The sequence below is a fragment of the Talpa occidentalis genome, unplaced genomic scaffold (genome assembly GCF_014898055.3).
Source record: "Talpa occidentalis isolate TD23 unplaced genomic scaffold, MPIMG_talOcc4v2.1 talOcc4.8, whole genome shotgun sequence".
In the NCBI taxonomy this organism is placed as follows: Eukaryota; Metazoa; Chordata; class Mammalia; order Eulipotyphla; family Talpidae; genus Talpa; species Talpa occidentalis.
In genome coordinates this window covers 89,801,310-89,821,440 of record NW_023605194.1, presented here as the reverse complement: position 1 = coordinate 89,821,440, position 20,131 = coordinate 89,801,310, and positions in this window count along the sequence as shown.

Sequence of the window (20,131 nt, the reverse complement as noted above, 5' to 3'; positions counted from 1 at the left end):
TTCATGTCTTGTCACACCGAAGTACTCACTCAACTAAAAGTCAAAGGACTCAGAAAACCCAACTTCTATTCTTTACCCATTCCTACCCTATTGTCACCCCCAACCCCCATCTCTGTATCTTTGTGTCAGTCCCACCAAACCCACACAGTAGGTAGCACAGGGAGGTACAGAGGAGCAGGTATTGCCCGTCCATTTCAGCAGCTCTCAGTTCATATTTTGTGTTCTGTGCAATAAGATTGAACCACTGGTCTATAAGATCCTTTGGCAGGAACTACATCAAAATGCAAACACACATGATTGGTGAGTAAGCTAGGTTTGGCTTATCCAGCTTGGTTATAGAAGAATTAGAATTTCCGTACACCTCCAGATGAACTCTTAAACGGGGGCCTCCATGCAAAGAGGGTGAAGCAAAGACTACAACATATGGTTTATCTTTTCAGTAATTACATTTTCAAATGTAATCCTATACACTTTTTCCCCTTAAATAAAGTCTTGTTTAAAACCAAATGTTTCTCTGTTAACACAAAGTAGGCAAATGAGAGTCCACACGCGGATATTGAGATATTCAGTGGTTTCATGGTTTTGAAAAGTTTGAATTAACATGCTGTACTTGTGGCCTCCCAGAGAATAAGGCTGTATAAAGGGAAAAGTGATGAAGGACGAGGCCTGTGTCTTCCACATGGATGAGTGCTTTCAGGCCACACAAAGTTGCAGAATCGGCATTTTTTTTCTAAGAGGACAAAGCAATTGTGCACTGTGATGTAACGCATGAGCCCACATCCTATGGCATATTTCTTGAGCCAAGATAGAAATGTAGCCTTTGACTTTCCTCCTATGTCAAAGGCTTCCCCAGAGATCCTTTATCTATAAAGTCATTCCAATAAGAAAACATGGATTTTGAGACATTTTAATCAAGTTAATATGACCACATAGTATGTCTTCTGCTACTCTGGTGACAATATGAAGTCACTATACCCTTCCAAATGTATGTGCATGACCATGGGGCACCCAGGGACCCAAAACATGCTTTGAGTGTGTTAAGGGGTTCATGTCCTAAAAGGGGTCTGGTCATCTATGTGCACAAAGGTAAAGGCAGCAGACTCTTAGAAGGAAAGATTTTTAATAGAATTGGTGTGCAGAGAGAGAAGAACAGATTTCAAATAATAGCTTCCCAATAAAACTACCAAAATTATCCATCCCCTGTGGGCAAATACTCAGTCAAACAGGCTCGGCCTCAATCAGGGCCCCCTGAAACTCAAAAACTTGCCGTAAGTCTAAGATACCTTCTGGCAGAGAATCACAAGAAAGAGATTAGACAGTTTCTAGAGAGCAAGGAAATAAGGAGAGTCTCAACATTTGAAATGTACCATAAAATCCATGATAAGGTCAAAACAATGGCTGCCATTGTCTCTGCAAAGAATGAGGAGTAGCCTTCCCATGTGTCTCCCCCCCACCTTTCTTCCAAGTGTCTCCACATGTTTTTCCTATACATGTCTTCTCCAGATCCTCCTTCCTTTCTTCATTCCTCTTCCCTCTATAAATCCACCCTGCACCTTCCCAGCTGCCCCCATGCAGGAAGTCTAGTTCATGGTTTGCTGGGAGTTGTAGTCCAAGGAGACAGTGTGTGTATTGGGGATGGAGGAAATGGCACCTGTTCAATGCTCCTCCCCCTTTTACAGAAATGCATTCTGCAACACAAATATTGAGACTTTTGTTCACCTCTGAGATAATGTACTATGCCTTCAAAGAAAAAAAATATCATCTTTGCTAAGGTAAGTTTATAGAAATCAGATAGCACAAGGGAAGGGCTCTGACACGCAATCAAGGCCTCAGAGATGGGCAGCAGTAGGCTGAGCAGTAGAGCAGTCAAAAGGAATGGGAGAGCGGAGAGGATACATTCTATAATTCAGTCTGTAACAAGATGAAATGAACTTTGGCCAAAACCAAAGCAGGCAGGTAGTAATGATTCCTAAAAGGAGATGGCTGCTCACAGCCCAAACAGACAGGAAAGTGAGTGGGACCCAGCAGCTGGTGCTGGGGACTCCAGCCCACTATGCCATAATAAACAATAGATCTGAATGTCACAGGTAGGGAGTGATGAGCACACATACTTCCCAGAGTTAGAAAAGTATGAGGACAGGTCTCCCTGGTGGCCTAGGGATTAAGTCTCAGTGCTATCACCACTACAGCATGAGTTCGATCCCTGGCCAGGGAGTTAACCCACATGGCACAGCAGACCTCTACTGTTACGCCCACTGACATGCCCTCAACAGTGTATTTCAGTACATCTGCCTGTTCTGCTCCCCACTCTGTCTCTAGTGAATCCTCTCACACACATACATCCCATGACTCTGGCCTACACCCCAGTTCTTCTACACACAAAAAATAAAAATAAAAAAAAGAATAGTGAGGACAGAAAGCAAGTCAGATCACAGCAGCCAGCTTTTATATTCCATTAGATCATGCTGGGACAGGATCTTTCCATTTGCTCACACCCTACCTAACAGAGCCTCAGCAGCAACCTCTTTACCAATCCCCAAGTTTCTAAAGCTGGGAAGGAGAAATGCATAAGGAAGGACATTAGTCATACATGGAGCCTTGGAAGTGGTAGCCTAAGTTTTAGCCACCTGTGCTTATTTTGTATTGACCTACCCTTTTATATATGTAAGTCATGTGGCTCTGAAGCTTTGTTTTTTTTTTTTAACAGAATCAAATTATTTTAATGAGGACAGTAGTGATTTTTCTGGAATCAAATCACCTTTTCAAATTTTTTTTATTATTTTATATATTTTTACATAATTCCTCATTTTTATACAATGTATGCTTTATCATCTCAGGTATGGTCCTCATGAAATTCCCACCACCCATTCACCCGTGTACCATCACCATAGTTCCTGTGGCCCTTAAACTTCAGATCACATAATTTGAGACACTTGTTCCATGACCTGTAAATGTGCCAGTGCATCCATTAGATATTTGTAGATTCCCAGGGATGTTATACTGGTCCTCTCTTCCTCCAGGGATGTTGTATACCACTCTTTTCTACAACACTGAGAGAGACACAGACCCTTAGCTTCTTTCTCAATTTCTATAGAAGCGTCCATGGTAACAACAGGCTCTACTGAAGGGCTGAGGGATCTGGGGAAAGGGTTTGGGGACAGATCATATTCACTCAGTCATCTCTTTGACTCCCCTTACCCTACTCCTCTGATTCTCTCCACCTATTCTGCAACATAGGTCAGCTTTCTTTAGCAACTTCTCCCAAGCTGGTGTGTCCAAAACCACATACATGTTGACATTGAATGCCAACACAAATAGATCCAGTATAGATTAAGGAGGTTACTTAAAAATATAAAATCTAATAAAAGCTAAAACTGTAAAATAAGTAAACAAACCAACACTTATAAAGCTAGTACTCCTAAGGAAAATGAAACACTTCTCCACCTGGGTTGGGTCAGTGCAAGAGTGCAAATAAAAGCAGCGTTGGAAATAACTCAACTATCTTAACAACCAAGAGTAAAAGTAATTGGTCCATCAGGCTCTAAACTCCCATATTCAACTGTGCAATACTAAAGAATTCTTTACATAATGTCACTGAAAATAGCCCTGACATGTTTCTCCTTCAAACTGTCCTCATCTCATCCTTTTTTTCTTCTCACTTATTCATTTATTCAGTGTATATTTATTGTGTACCCATGGTGTGCCAAGTACTATTGCAGATATCTATAGATACAGCATCAAGTGAAGCAGACAAGGGCTTAGCTCATGGGTTTCACATGCCAGTTGAAGAGACAGATAAACATCTAAATCATAGGAGTCAGTACTGATAAGAAAACAGAACAGACTCATGGGTTGGGAGTAACTGGGAGGAGCATTAGTTTAGATAAGATGGTCTGGGAAGGCTCTGTACAGAGGGCCCAATGGAACTACGATCTCCTTCATTATCAAGAAAGAGGCATAGAGAACAGAATTCCAAAGCCCTAAGATGGGAAGAGCAGGGACGTGAGGAAGAACAAGGAGTCCAGTCGGAGATGAAGAACAGGGAAATAGGGAGGTGATGGGATGACTTCAGAGACACAAGCAGGATCCAGCTCTCCAAGGATCTTATGAGTCTTCAAAAGGAAGGTGGGTTTTATTACCATCAGCACTCTATTTCCAACCATCTGTTAAACACTTTTTGACTAAATCAGAAATAGAACTGTGCAGTTCTTTTTTTGTTGTTGTTGTAATTAGCTGGAGTATGGGGCCTAAGTAATAATACATGACATTGCATATCATGAGTAGAAAGCTAAAAACAGTAAATGTGTAAAGGCACAATACATACTCGCATAGCAGCGAAGGGGTCTAGCCTTTGTCTTGTGGGGTTTTGCATGTGGAAGGTGCACACACCACACACCCATTACCTATTGCATCTATTCCTGCAACATCTATGCCCACAAACAAGCAAAGAAGTCCTTCCTTGAAATTCTACGTCCTGGCTCCGAATCTCAGACCACAGCTGAAGTTAAGCACTTAGAAAACTTTGGGATTCTCCGCCTTTAAAAACCAGTAAGAAAAGCACTCTAGATTTTTCTTTTTCATAAGGTTCTTGGGATGGCTCGGAAGAGAGTACATGTGATTTTTGGAAACTGTAATCTTTTCCAGACCCTAGAGATGGGGAGGAAGAGTCAACTTGGTGCCAGAAAAAATGAGCTGAAACAAATTATGAAGTGGGCCTAATAGAAAACCCACCATGTGATGAAATATTCCTTCTCTCTCTTTTAATTTATGAAAAGCACTTCCTTGCATGTTCCACACCCATCTCTCTTGGGGCTTCTCGGTCCATTCAACCGCATCACTTAAGAATTAATTTTTTTCTCTACAGTCAAAGCTATTAAGACAACAAGACTAAGGTCAACATCTCCATTCCACTGACTCAGATGGATTCCCCTTAGGAATGTTCTTCCTCCTTTATGCCAGTGTGATTATCTAGAATACCAGCCACCCCAATTTTGAAACTCAACTTATCTTAACCACTTACCTAGATACTAAAGTTGCCAAACAAAAGCCAAAGTAAAGCCACCCCCAATTTGTCAAGCTGCCTCCCCCAGGCTTGACTTCCAAACAGAAAAATGTCTCACCCCATGATCAGGGTGTAGTTTTAAATAATGTGGGAAAAACAACCTACAGTGAAATCTCGGTCAATCACTTCCTCTGTCTGTATCTCAAGATGGCCACACATAAAAATAAGAAATAAGAAGAGGAACACAGCACTATGAACTATGATGCCCATTGGAGCATTAAAGAGAGTGGTGAAAAATCTGAGAAGTTCCAAAGTCTTAACACTTTTTTATTAGATTTCATTGATTATAAAAACAATTAGAATTTGTGTGATATGTCGCTTTAAAAGACATTTGCAGTACATTGCCTAACTTGCAAGAGGCCTAATGAAAGCAGACCATTTTTGGCAAATTTTCTGTATATATAGCTTACAGATGAGGAAATTAAAGCTTACTGAGGGTGAGTGATTTCCACCCAGGACTCAGGTGGTGTGTGACAGCGCCTTCCTCAGGCCCCACGGGACAGCACTGAGCAGTCATGGTGGTGGCGCCAGGTCGACTTGGCTTTAAATATCAGTTCTGCCATCTCCTGTCACTACATCTCCTGTGATGGCTGACCATCAATCTCCACCTCAGTTTTCTCATCAGCAAAACAGGACGGTGGGTGTGGGGACAGAGAAGTATGTGAAATGGCTCGTTGTTACAATAAACCCTTTTCTCCTCTTGCTTCTCTTAATTGTTAGTCCCATAACCTTTTTGCCATCTCTGTACCATGCTACTTCTTCCATCCCTGGAAGAAGTCATTGGGTATTTCCACCTTCTCTTTACCTGCCTGTCTGGGGCAGCGTGTCCCTACAGGTGGCAACTTGACGCTTCCTCTTCGCCCAACAGGCAGAGAGAGAATAGAACCCTCCCCCTGATGTCAAAACCCCTTATCCTGCTGTCGTTGGACTCTGGCTTGTGAGTAGCTGCCTGCCTCTAGATCTGTGACACTTGTGGCCTCCTTGGTGGACCCCACTAGTGTCAGAAAACAGCATGGCCATTTTCATGTTCCAGCACGTTCAGGGCTTTCTCAGTAGGCTAGAGGACGAGTGAACGGCAAACCAGACTGGGAAGACAGACATGGTGAACTACCCTGGAGAGAGGGACAGAGGTATCTATCCTCCCAGAGCCATTTTTTTTATAATTCAAGGATTATAACACCCTAGGTCCCTGCCACTTGTCTCCTTGGAAATTTGTTTACAATCCTAGGATACCACAATTCCTAATTTCAGAGCTCCTCTCCTGGACTATAGACCCCTCATCCCTCCATATGTGAAGGTGACAGATGCTTTTATCATGTTGGTGAGGGGCGAACCAGTGCCAATATAGTCTGTAAGTAAATAAACTAGTCTACTCTCATCTAGAAACCTTGTGTTTACAGTAGGGATAAAGGGAATAAGTATAAATATATAATGTTCTCTCCTTGGCTTGGTTTCTTATCTATTGACACCTGAAATAGCTTTCAGTGCCTTTTGTGCTTTGATTAACCCACATCTTTGTCATCTACAGAGTCGCTGTCAATGACCGCAAAGGAAACTTCAGTTTGCTGTCCATTCCAACTCTGGATCAGATGGAATTAAATTTAAAGAGAGATTTCCCTGTCTTGAGAAACTTATTTCAAACCCTAAACTTTGTTTATGGATGATGGGGCAAGTTGAAGTTGGAGGATTCAAAGGGTGGGGGTTCTCCACCACCACCACCACCTAATTCACCAGCTACGATTAAATTTAACATCACAATATGGTACTCAACTGACTCAACTAAGAAAAGAAAGTGATGACTTTCCAGGCCATCCATATGTCCTTTTGCCAGAGCAAAGGGGCTTCCAACAAATATGATGTCATGAAGGACAGGCTTGTTGGAAAGAAAGAACAGTGTTGTTCAACCTCCTGTCTTGGGTTGCATCACGATGATGGGAGTAAAACAAAACCATCCTCCACCAAATTGCAGTCAACACCTTTAGGTTTGACAACAAACTTTTCCTGCATGGCTGCTTTATAATATTTGTGAGCCCAAAACCTTCTTTATTTAGAAGCACCCGGGAAAGTTAACCTCGGTAGATCTCTAAGAATCCCTGCTCCAGGTCACCCAAGCCTGGCTCAGCCAATCAATCAGATAAGCCAAATCATCAAGAAATGCAGTACCACCTGAACTGACCTGGCCCTGAGCCCCTGCCACTGATGAGATCGAGTCACCAACAAGGCTGTGCCCTTAGACTTCAGATTTCTGGTGCCCCAGGAACAATTATTGATGACCTTTACAGACAGCCTCGAAGGACCCTGACACTCAGCTGCAGTACTGCATTCCAGATCCAAAGCACAGCCCACTGCTCTGCTGGCTTCGAAATCCACTGTCTGGTCCCACTTCTAACTGCTAAATCCAATCCGTTCACTATTTGACAAAAGTGAAAACTTGGGAAACCTGTTTTCTCTTATCATCTCAAAGACAGATTTATTCTATGACTTTGGACAAGTCATTCAACCATTCTGATCTCTGGTCTTTTAGAGCATAAGTAGCCAACACCGACTGTCAGCACATAGCTATCCATGTGTCCAGGGATAGCAGGTTCAGTGAATTATGAAAACTTGCTGGAAAGATTCCTCTCTACAAAGCAGCAAATTCCAACCTTGGAGAGGTTAATCCCTTCATAAAATAGCATAAAAAATCTAAGTTTCAGGAAGACTACCTTTGACTCTAACCTAGTGTCTGCCCTAAATCTAAGCCAATGGTAGGAGTCAAAACACCTTTAATAATTAGATGCATTTGGGTAATACAGTGGCAAGACCAACTTCCTGAGCAGTGGAATTGTATCTGCCTCTGACAGCTTTGATCTGCTCCCACACATGATGGCATGAAAACCAGCAAGGCAAAATTATTTCCCTGGATAATTGCCAGTACACCAATACATCGACTTCGTTATTTTTCATTTTCTGAAGAGCAATAGAAAAGATCAGTGTCCTGGGTCTCCCTGGTGGTGCAAGGGGTTAAGACACAACCTATGAAGCTATCCACAGCCACTGCAGCACGAGTTCGATCCCTGACCAGGGAGATACCCGCATGGTGCAGCAGACATCTCCTGACTCGCCTGCTGCTCCCCTCAGCAGTGTATTTCAGTCAATCTGCCTGTTCTGTTCCCCGCTCTGTCTCTGGTGAATCCTCTCACCTCTGGCCTGTACCGCAGTTCTTGTATGCATACATAAATAAACCTTTAAAACAAAAGAAAGAAAAGATCAGTGTCCTGCTATTCTGAGATACTAACACAATTGAAAATATCAATAAAATCTAATTTACTAGAAGACATTTTTGATAATAGAGCTGATCATTTCTAGCCATGAGAAGAAGCAGCCTGGGGACAGTGAAAGAATTATCTGATGCTGACAGAGCTGAAGAGTTGGCTTCTGGTGGGGGGTCTGGCATCCTGGGAAACTGACCTCTTTGCTCTGGGGCTGTTTAATCACAGAAGCCTGTGGGTCCCACCCACTCACTTAAGAAGGAATATCCAGGCATCTATTCTTCATGGGGTGAGAAATTATAGAGAAAATATACACCCCAAATTAGCCCTTAGCATGGTCTCTGTTCTATAATGCGCACATCTGCAAATTCCTGCACCCAGCTTTGGTGACCAGGCCAGCTTTCCCTTTAAAGTAGACAGCACTGAGATAATCCCATTTGCTGATGTCAGTCTAGGAAGAGTGTGCTGCATTTAAGCACAGTGCAAGACTCTTTTATCAGCTGTTTTATAAGCCTGACATTCCCTTCCCACCCAGAATGGCCAGTTAATATACCAGGGCTAAATGTTTGGAAAATTACTCTACCATATGGAAGGAGCAAATGAAGAACATAAAAAGCAGAAGGATCTATGCCCTGGTGAATAGTGGTTCACTCATTATTCATGTGAATGTAAGAACAAACAGGGAACAGGAGAAGGTCAGCAGGGTCTATGGAGGCCATTCCTTTCCAGTATGTTCTTTTTTCCTGGGGCAGCATCTAATTGCTTCTGTGCTGCTTACAGTTGGGCCTGGAATCCAGCTCCAGATATTTGTTATTATTAGGGGAAAAAGTTCCAGTCTGTTCTGTATTTAGATTTTGTGTTTCAAATGCTATTCTAGTTACTTGTAGACAAGGCCTTGATCAGAGCGAAGTTTCACAGGAGCTTCTCACTGCTTCCCTCTCAAAGAGAGGGAAGGAACCACTTGTAATCCCAAGGTTTGCTTGTTGTTTTCCATGGGGGTTAACTACTAGAAAATGGGGTGGGGTAGGAGGTGGTCAAGTGGAATAGCTATTTAAAAAAAAAGAAAGAAAGAAAGCAGAGTCCCTGTTTCTCAAAAAAATGGAAGGCTGGAAAGTAACCTGCGTTTTACCTTCTTCTCAGGAATCTAAACTCTCCCCTTTAACTTCCTACCCTCCCCCTCCTTTGTTACCCCCTCCCTTCCTTCCTTTTTTTTTTTTTTTTTTTTTTTTTTGCTTTTTAATACCCAGAGCCCACTAGAATAAAATTACCTTATCTGGAAACTCTTTATTTTACCCTGATATTCCTTTTTCTGAGGAAATTACCAGTAGCTACAAAACAGATATTAGCCCTAGCTTGCACAGACTTTCAGAGGTCTGGGGAACTACTGACCCTCAGTACCCCCAATTTCTTGACACAAAACCCCTTGGTGCCCAAGGACAGTGAAATCAGCAGCTGCTAAAACTGGGAAATGAGAAGAATAAAACTTGTATTTATCCTCAACTAACTTGCCAGGAAACTAGTTGATATTTGTTATTATCAGGGAAAAAAAAGTTCCCGGTCTGTTCTGTATTTAGATTTTGCCTTTCAAACACTATTCAAGTTACTTGCAGACAAGGACTTGATCAGAGGGAGGTTTCACAGGAGCTGCAAATGCTAACTTGCAGCCTTGCCAGGAAGGCAATCTGCAAGTATATCAAACAATTAATTAATAATAATACATGACAATATAATGAGGGTATATGAAATGAAGAAGATTTAAATTCACTACAGTAAGACCCAGTATGAGCAAATCTAAGTCCAGTTTCCAAAGTTCTACAACCAGCAGCTTGGAAACATTAGAGTCTCCTACTTGGTACACTAAAAGATTTTCATACTAGCCATTATACCTTAAAAATGCTAAAAGCCACACATCTCTTATGTAGTAAATAACCGATATATGCTAGGATTCATACTTTTCTTTAACTCCAAAGATTCCTTGGAGGCTTTATATCCTCATAGATGCAAGGCAGTTGTGTTATCAGACAAAAGGATCTTTCCTTGTTTTGTTTCAACCAGTACTGAAATGATGCATTTGGGCTGGAATTCCCCCTTCTTGGGACTGAACATTAATCATCCAATGAGCATGTCTGTTCTTCCTCAAAGCAAGGCTGGTCCATCTAAAGTCTTATTCTCACACATGAGAGCTGGACAACTTTTGACCACCACAGGCTGCCTGCAAAACAGGATGGAGTTTTCAAAGAGCACTATTCATGACCTCACAAATCCTACAGTATGTTTGCCTTGGATTTATTAGTTCAGTGAAATTTTGATGGATTTTAAAATATATATAAATAACTGTAGTAAAAAGCCAGTACTGCTTTCACCCACACGTGAACTGAAGAAACTAATAGGCACAAATGCTATGAATACAAACACACCCAAGTGGCTTTGTTTGGTGGGATGATGATTTCACTCTTGGAAGCCCTGCTATACTGGGAGAGGCTTTATTTCTTTTTTCTTCTAGTATAATAACTTTATATTCAAAAAGGTAAGGCAGAATGATTCTTATTGAGATAGGCCTCTATAAATACCTACAGAAAGGGAAGCACCTTAGGTCAGAAATAAAACCTATAAGCCTCCATCAAGGCCAAGTAGAAAGATTTATGAACTTTCTAATGAATTTTATTCCAATAACTCTGGTCACACAAAGAACGCCAAGTGTAGCTGTTGACACAGGGTCTCAGACAGTTGAGATAGAAAAAGTAAGACAGGTTAAAAAAGAAACATTAAAAATAACAAGAAGAAAGGAGGAAGAAGAATGAGTAACAGGGAAATAAGGAAGCTCTGCCTGTTTTAAGGATACAAGTGTCCTAGACGTGAGCTCTAATGCCCATGACTTGACTTTCAGGGGAGGGATGATTTGTATGAATTACCTTAACTTCCCAGACCCATGGTCTATTCAGGATGAAACTTGTTCTCTCTGACTTGTTGCCACTGGAAGAACCTTAGAGACTTTCTAGGAGAAGTCACATGTCTTACAGATGGAGAATTTATGACTCAGAGAAAGCAAGTGGTTTTTCAAAGACCTCTCAGCTGAGCAGTAGAACACCCATTCCACATCTATTTCTTGCTCTTTGGAGAAACCCTATTTGTGTGCACCCCTCTTCTTGCTCCTCTACTGCACAACCCCATCACCCCCCCCCAACACACACACACATACCTCCACACACACCCTTGTAATTCTACAGCATGCTGGTGAAATAGGAGTTCTTCATGACTTAGTATGGGTTGGCAAGAAATACCAAGGAATATATGCTGATAACACAATGCTTGCAAACTGAAAGCAAATCCTATGTCTTGACTGAATGTGACCTTTGGAAAACCCTGCTGGAATTCACTAGCTTTCCTTTCCCTGAATCCATCAAGTCATCATGCAACACAAAGCCCGCCCAGTGGAGGAGAGGAAGCTCCGGGGCTACTGGCACATCCCAGTGGATTTATTTGATGAAGCAATCCTGCTGTTGTCACCCCTGACTGGGCAAGAGCCATTTGTTATGTGAGAATTTTTGGATTCAGTAGGCTTCTTCCATGCCATATAACAGATACAGAAACCCTTGGGTTCAAACACTTCGCCTCTTGGGCACTAATCCCCTCCACCCACAATCCCCGCCCTGTGACTTCTCCACCCTCCACTAGCCCCACCCTTTGTTTCCACCCTTAGCTTAAAGGCAGACACCACTAGGTTACTGTACAAGGCCAAAGTGAATTAGTTTGACAAAAAAGACCTTCATTCTAAATTTTTAAAGGCAGTTTATTGACATAAGGTGCACTTCTTCATGTGAACATTGCTGTTACCAATAAGCCAACATTGGTTCTTGAACTTTAAATGTTTTTTTGGTGATAAGGATGAATTTAGATGAGTCCACTGGGTGGGAGCATAGTAGTGGTTGGGGTGTTGGAGACCCCTGAGGTGTAAAGTACTGAAGCAAGGAAAGTCTCAAGGTCATGATTGGAAGACTGGTCCACATGGGCTGGAAGACTGGCTGGTGTCCAGACCGTGATGTCCTTCCTTGTATCAAAAGCTAAGTTTAAAGGAGAAACAGGTGTGGGAACAAAACAACCTGATAATGCAGAACTTGGTGGTGAATGTGTGCCAGAGTAATGCTGAATACCAAGAGAATAAATCATTGTCTTGTAAGTAACCTAAAAGGAGGGGGGAGGCTTGTCTCAATAAAAATAAGTTGCTCTGGGTACTCGGGACACTTGAGCTCGGGATGAGCAACCTTGCGTCCCCTGGGTCCTGCTTCTCTTAAAATCTATTCTGTGTCTGTCATTTCTTTATTTCAAGGTTCTTTTGGATTCCTCTCCTCAACCCTGTTCACTGAAGCTGGTCTCCAGTGTTGGGGGAATCGTGTGTATCCTTAGAACACTGAGTTTAAAAAGTTCAGGCTAAGAATTAAGACATCTTTCTTTGTTCTGTAAAAGAGGAAATGTCAGCTTGAGACAAAGAATGACTTTCTAATGAAATACACTAGCTACTGCACTCTGTTATTTTAAGGGAGGTCAGATGACCATCAAGTCGGGTGTTCCTGGCAGGAATTTTGCAGAGAATAGCTGGACCAGAGACCTCTGAATCCCTCTCAGCTCTTCAAATCGTGGCTATAGAAACCTCTTTGGAGTCTCCCTGGTGGTGCAAGGGGTTAAGACGCAACCAATGAAGCTATAGGCAGCCTCAGCAGCACCAGTTCGATCCCCAGCCAGGAGCAACCCACATGGCACAGCAGACCGCTCCTGACTCACCCACTGCTCCCCTCAGCAGTGTATTTCAGTAGATCTGCCCGTTCTGCTCCCCACTCTGTCCCTGGTGAATCCTCTCACCCACTGCATCTCTGGCTTGTACCCCAGTTCTTCTATGCATAAATAAATCTTTAAAAAAAAAAAACCTCTTTGATGGTTGGTTGAGAATAGAAGAACACTCCGTGGGTTTGGAAAGGATCATACAAACTGATTAACATAGGGATTAAAATATGGATTCATTAGCAGGAAGTTCCAATCAACTACGGAGTGATTCTGTAGTTCACAGTGTACACAGCAGTAATGAAACCTTCAAAGACCTTTTATAATTAATAGCTAGGAATATTTGGTGTCATATAAAAATGACACCAAAATGCATTTGTTTTTTCTTTTTTTTTAAAGTCAAACCTTTCTCTTTTTTTTTAAGATTTATTTTTATTTTATTTATACAAGCACTGGGTGTCAGTCAGAAGCACAGGAGGGTGAGAGGATTCACCAGAGCCAGAGCGGGGAACAGAACAGGCAGAAGGACCGAAGTACACTGCTGAGGGGAGCAGCAGGTGGCAGGAGAGGTCTGCACGCCATGTGGGACCCTCGCCCGGCGGCCGGGGCTCGAACCCGCGCTGCAGAGGCTGCGGGAAGCTTCGCAACCCAGCGTTCAACCGCTGTGCCACCAGGGAGGCCCTGTTTTTTCAAGTACAGGGAATGCTTGAAGTTTATGTCCATAGGTAGCATAAATAACAACTTTGAATCCCACCTTCATGAAGGATATGAGAATTAAATGAAGAAATGTGAACACTCGTAAGTCAGATCACCTGGAATAGTTAGTCATCAGTAAATGTTGGTTATTTATCTTATTTATCGTCACTATTGATTTTCTCAATCAGCCATTTCTTAGTAGATACTGCCTTGGGAGCTGGAGAATGTTGGTATCAGAGAGTCCTGGCAGGACCTAGTGGAAATAAACTTAGAAGAAAGTCTCAAAAAAATAAACTTAGAAGAAAGTCTACAAAAGCTTCATTTTTCTAACAAAGTAAGTAAAAACCTGATTAAGGTGGACTAAATAAAAGGGGCAAAGTAGAAAGAATTGGGTCAAGAGAGAATTTGTACACAGAAATTTATTGGTGACTAATTCTGTGGATTAGGGTTTCATTATAATTTGTGGTATTCTCCTGCCAGAACAAAAGAGTCGAGAATTTAGGATCAAACATCTGACGAGTTTCCTGATGAAAGAAATTAAATAATAGCTGCCTAACTTTTTTGTAAGGAAGATGTGGTTGTTGAATCCCAGAGAGAGAAGCAGCTCTGAATATGTTCCATAAATATGTTCCATATTCCTGTGTCTGTAGGTGAAAACCCTGAAAGACCCATATTCCTACTCTTCCCTTTCACAAGACCACAACAAAAATAGTGACATCATACCTCGAGGCTCTTAGAAAGTGTCTCAAAAGCAAGCAATAGATACTTCTGACCCAAAAAAACAAAGATATAAATTGTCTAGAGACAAATGGGTAAATGACCAATCAACCTGTCATCCAAAGCCTGAGACCAAAGAACTGGAAAGTGCAGAGGCTTAGAGGACACTGGACTCAACTCAGATTCACAATCCAATTTGGCACCCACACCCTTCTCTGACCAACTAGCAGAGTACCCCATCCCAGGGACCAGCCTGGCAGTGGCCTCCTGTCTGTCCTCAGCTCAAGTCTGCACAAAGAAGACTAAAAAGATAAGGTTCCCAAGCCCTCATGCTGCTGGACATAACTTTTTCAGGACTCCCTGGGACACCCAGCTAAGGTGTTCAAATGGCCTCTGGCTACCTCCCCTTCCTTCAGGTCATAGATTCCAATGAATCTATCTATGACCGGAAACAGAAAGACTCCCCACAGTACACACACCAGCAATTCCTGTTTCAGCATGCACAATCTAAATGGAAAACACAGAGCAGACGGCCACCTCTTAGTGCCAGGTTCTTGGAGTCTCAACATTTTAACATAATGATGACAGCTCATGTTTAGTAGGCGGAGTTCTAGGATGGTCCCATGCTCTGCCCCACGGTAAACATCTGTGCAGTCCCTGTCCCTTGAGAATTTCAGGACCTGTGGATATGAATAGGATGAGATTAGCACTCATCGACTGGGTTGCATTCTGTAAGATTCTACCGTAAGAGAGAGTTGCCCCTGCTGACTTTGAAGAATTATCTTGCTGAGTTGAAACAAGTCCATGTAGCTAGGACCTGAGGGTGGTTTAGTTGCTGACAACATCTCCCACCTGACAGTGAGAAAACGAGAACTTGTTGCCTGCAGTCCCAGGAAATAAACTGTATCAACAACAGGAATGAGTTTGGAAAAAACCTGCAATTTCCAGATGAGAGGATCCCGCATTTGACACATTGATTTCAATCTGTTAGTCTCCCTGCAGAGACCTCAATTAAGTCGTCCATGAACACCCAACTCACAGAAACCGTGAGCTCGTGAACAAATGACACTGCAAACTGCTATGACTGTGGCAATTTGTCACACAGCATCTCAGTAGAGCAGCTGCAAGTTCTCACTAAGCAACTGTGAGGCTGAAAGGAGGTTCAGTAACTCTTCGGGGTCTCAGTTTCATCATCTCTAAAATGTGCATTATCAACATATCTGCTGTATTGTTCTCGTATATTTGAAGCAAGGATGAAAAGAGATATTATTTGTGAAAGATGTTATTTGAAAATAGTAAATTGCTAATCAAAAAACTGGTAACATTCAGTGAAAATCTTTGAGTTCTATAGAAAATCAATGATTACTCCAAGCTACAGGGAGAATCCTAAACTCCCAGGAGGGGTTATAAAATTCCCCACTTACAGGATCTGTCTCCAAAGCTAGTATCAGAGGAGGTTTGTGTTCTTCCAGCAGAAGGTAAAAATACGAGGAAACTGCCACTTTCATGGAAACTGCCAGAACCTCCCCTGCGAATGATCTACTTATCTATGCTGTAGGCGGAGAGTCACAGTGCCAAGTGCTACCCAGGTACTGAGGGTAAAGAAGCAAACAACCCAAGTCCACTATTCAGTCTGCTAAATTGCCTAGGAAGACACAGGCAAGAAGAACAATTACCAAATGGAACAACTACCCTAGATTGTAGGTGGACTGTGGTAGGAGCAGCGAGGAGAGTGTGGAGGAATCCCTGCTTCTCACGAGGATGTACAGGTTGATGTTCAGGGGAAAGCAGGCTTGAGTTAATTAGCAAAGGGCAATTAGAGCTAATTAAACCAGTGAGGTAGGCTGGCACTATAGGGGAAATGGTTGCATTAAAGACACTGAGGCTCAAGGACATGACCTTTGGGGACAAGCACATTAGTGCTACCTGGATTTATAAGAGAACATGAAGGTACATGACCAAATTAATGCAGAGTTGGGGAAAGACCAGGTCATGAAATATCTTCAACACTGTGCTGAACAGCTTGATACTTATTTATTCTGAAGATGATACGGAATACTTGATAGCTTTTAAATAGATGGGCATTTTGGGCCTTCCTAGTTGCCTAGGGGTTAAGTCTCAGTGCTATCACTACTGCAGCCTGAATTTGATCCTGGCCAGAGAGCTACCCACATGGTGCAGCAGACCTCTCCTGACTTGCCTGCTGCTCCCCACAGCAATGTATTTCAGTCAGTCTGTCTGTTCTGTTCCCCACTCTATCTCTGGTGAATCCTCTCACTCCCTGCACCTCTGGCCTACACCCCCATTCTTCAATGCATAAATACATAAAAATAAATCTTTTGAAAAAAGCACTGTTAATGAATTAATTTCCAGCCCTTCCATTAAAAAAATAGATTGGCATTTTAAGCTTGGGCAGCAGTGTGGATAACAACTGAAAAGAGGAAAGAATCCAATCTGAAGGTACTTTGTCTACATAAATGATACAGTGTTGGCGCAGATGAGAAGGATGAATTTAAGATTAGCTAGAAAAGAGGAAAAACAGAAGTCAACTAAGTTAGATCCAGGAGAGAAAGAGGTTCGAGTTAAATCTGAGGTTTCTAGCATGAATCACTGGAAAAGTGCAAGATATGGGAACATGTCAACTCTTATCATTCTGGAAGGGAGAGAAGTTAGGTGAGGACTTCAGGAGCTTCCCAAAGCTTGTCAGGAAACAGGAGGAGGAAATCATTAATACTGTCAGTCACTTAATTTATGTCCTAGGTCCACCAGTGAAAAACTTGACCCAGAACTTTTTCCTTACTAATGAAAGGGTGGTAAGGAGAACAAAAGTCCTTTCTGGAAATAGAACAAGGCGGTAGTTCTTAAGTGTCCCCTGATGACACGAATGGCTGGGCAGATAACTCAGAAAGTGCATCGTAGGTCAATTGCATGATGGGTGTGTCCCCTCCTGGTACAAGTTAACTTTAAGTATTTAAAAGGCAGAATCAGGCATCTGTTGGCTGACGGCTTATTGTGTTAGGATTTTAAGCTAACCTTGGTTTCATTCAGCACATATGCACACTTTTTAAAAGTATGTTTCAGATAACAAAAGAAATTTTAGTCTTCAGAAAATAGCCTTGCAATAGAGCAGGCAGGAGTGGCAAGAGCTCAGAAAGACTGTCAACATTTTTTTAATTCAGTTTTTAGAACCACAACATTCAAAATGATGTTTTCAATTATTCCTGCTTTTAAATTGAATTTTGTCTGAAAATAAATATACCATACCACTTTTAGTGCGAACACCCTGTAAAAGGAATGAGAATGTGGAATCGATTTTTAGATTGTGCACAAGAGAGCTTGTATTTGCCAAATCACACCACTCCTTTCAAACTTATCTCAAGTTGGTCATCTGCTGGGGAGCATTGCTTCATTATTATTGATCTTGCTCCAACCCACCAGCACGACCCAAATCCACCTTTCTCTGTATTCATTGTTGTGGTTTTTGTATTTATCTGTCCTCATGCCATTTTTTTTCTGACTAAATCTGCTGTGTTCTCTTCCATTAGATTGGACCAAACTTCATTCTTCACTCACTAAATATTCATTCTTTACTAAGGCCCTATTATCATCGCTAATCAACTACTTTATTATTATTCAGGCAATAAGCAAACAGATTGAGTAACTACAACCAGAAAGATGTTTCGTGTATTATAACAAAACGTTCTTCTTTGTTGTCACCTAGGAATTGATGGTTGCCTTCTCCCTCCACCTCCTTTATTTTTCATTATAGTGGAAGGAGGGAGCACTCAGTAACAGAAGTCTTCTTGGATGGGGCCTCCCTGGTGGTGCAAGGGGTTAAGCACAGCACTATGAAGCAATCCACAGCCTCTGCAGCACGAGTTCCATCTCCGGCTGGCTGGGGAGCTACCCACATGGCGCAGCAGACCTCTCCTTTCTCGCTCACTGCTCCCCTCAACAGTGTACTTCAGTCAGTCTGCCTGTTCTGTTTCCCACTGTCTCTGGTGAGTCCTCTCACCTCCCCCATCTCTGGCCTTGTATGCATAAATAAATAAATGTTTTTTTAAAAATCTTCTTGGATTTGAAAAAGCAGAATTGAAGTTCTTGCTGAAGGGGATAGACTCAATGTAGTATGAGGACTATGTGCTGGGTCCAGGAGGGAAATAGGAAGAGGGCAGCCAGAGAGGGTGATGTGGGAATGAGAACAGGGAAGTGGCCCTGCAGCACCCTCTTATCAGCAAGTAAAACTAAAGAATGAGGATGCATACAGGAGAACGAGCATTACATTTGTACCTGCGAGGATCAGATTCAAGACAGGCACAGACTTGAGGAAATGGTTAAGGAAGGGTGATGGCAGTTAAATAGCAGTACCTCTGCAGCTCACTTTTTCAGTTTGATCCCAGGTCATTTTGGCTAGTGGAGGTGGGTGGAGTTTACCCACAGAGCAGTCCAGGGGTCTCATTTCTGTTCCATGCAACTTGGGAGCTGTACAACCAAGAGTAACTTGATTTTATTTTTGTGTAGTAAGTGAAACAGTCTCTTGCAGAATCCTATTGGTGACTTTTCTCACTTTACTATACAGGTATCCCCCACTTCTTGAACGTTCCCAAAAGGCCACTTCCCTTTTACACAAGACCTGTTTTCACTAACCAAAAGACATCTGCAAAGGATTTTTCTTTTTAAAACAAAATGTGAAAATAGGGTTCAGCACTGGTTTTGCAGCAGCTGTTACTGAGGCAGAGACACCGAGCAGAAGAATGACCCTGCAATTCTCCTTCCCCAGAAACTACTTTATATAGGCTTTTACTATATGTTTGAGTTATTTTAGGTTTTATGTGCTTTTTGGTATGAGTTGTAGGTATTTTTGGCTCTGGAGATGTTAAAAAATATTCTATATAAATTCATGGTAATTGCTTCTTCACTTTACATCATTTTGGTTTATGAAAGTTTTCATAGTAATGCTCTACTTTCTGATAATGAGGGAAGCCTGTAATTCTATTTTCATTAAACTTGATACAAGCCAGCCAGCAGGTCCTTGCTCCCCAAATCACTACCTGATTTTATTTTCAGTTTGGGATTCTGCATCAGTTATTCCATTCGCAAAGCTTTGCCTAGGAGATTTATTTATTCAACAATTGAATGACTTGGGAACGGGGGTTAGGAAGAAGAATGTAAGTGGCCACCTGTGCTCTATCACTAACACACATAAATGGTTTGCCAGCTCCCCGCCTAGACTTACTGTATTCTGTGATCATTGCCTCTCCTTCCTCCAGAGAGTCCAAAATATAAGAAAACTTGTCATGCCTCCTGGTATCTTTTCTAGCAGTCCCTCATTTCTCTATTCAAATGTTTCTTTGGGGGGTGGTTTGTCACACTGTTGGAAATGGAGCACAGAACAGCTTTGGGCTTTTCTCTCTGAACCTTTTCTCTAGTCCTGGACAAGGGGGAGCCGCACTGAAAAGCTCAGCTTACACAACCCCATTTGACAAATATGATACATGCCAAAAGCTTGACATTTCACAATACAAACTTTTTATGGAGCAGCTTTATGTTTCAAGCACAATACAGCATTCAAAGAGTGTGTGATCATGCAACCACCTCCCCGAGTCCCAAGGGCTCAATTAAAAATATA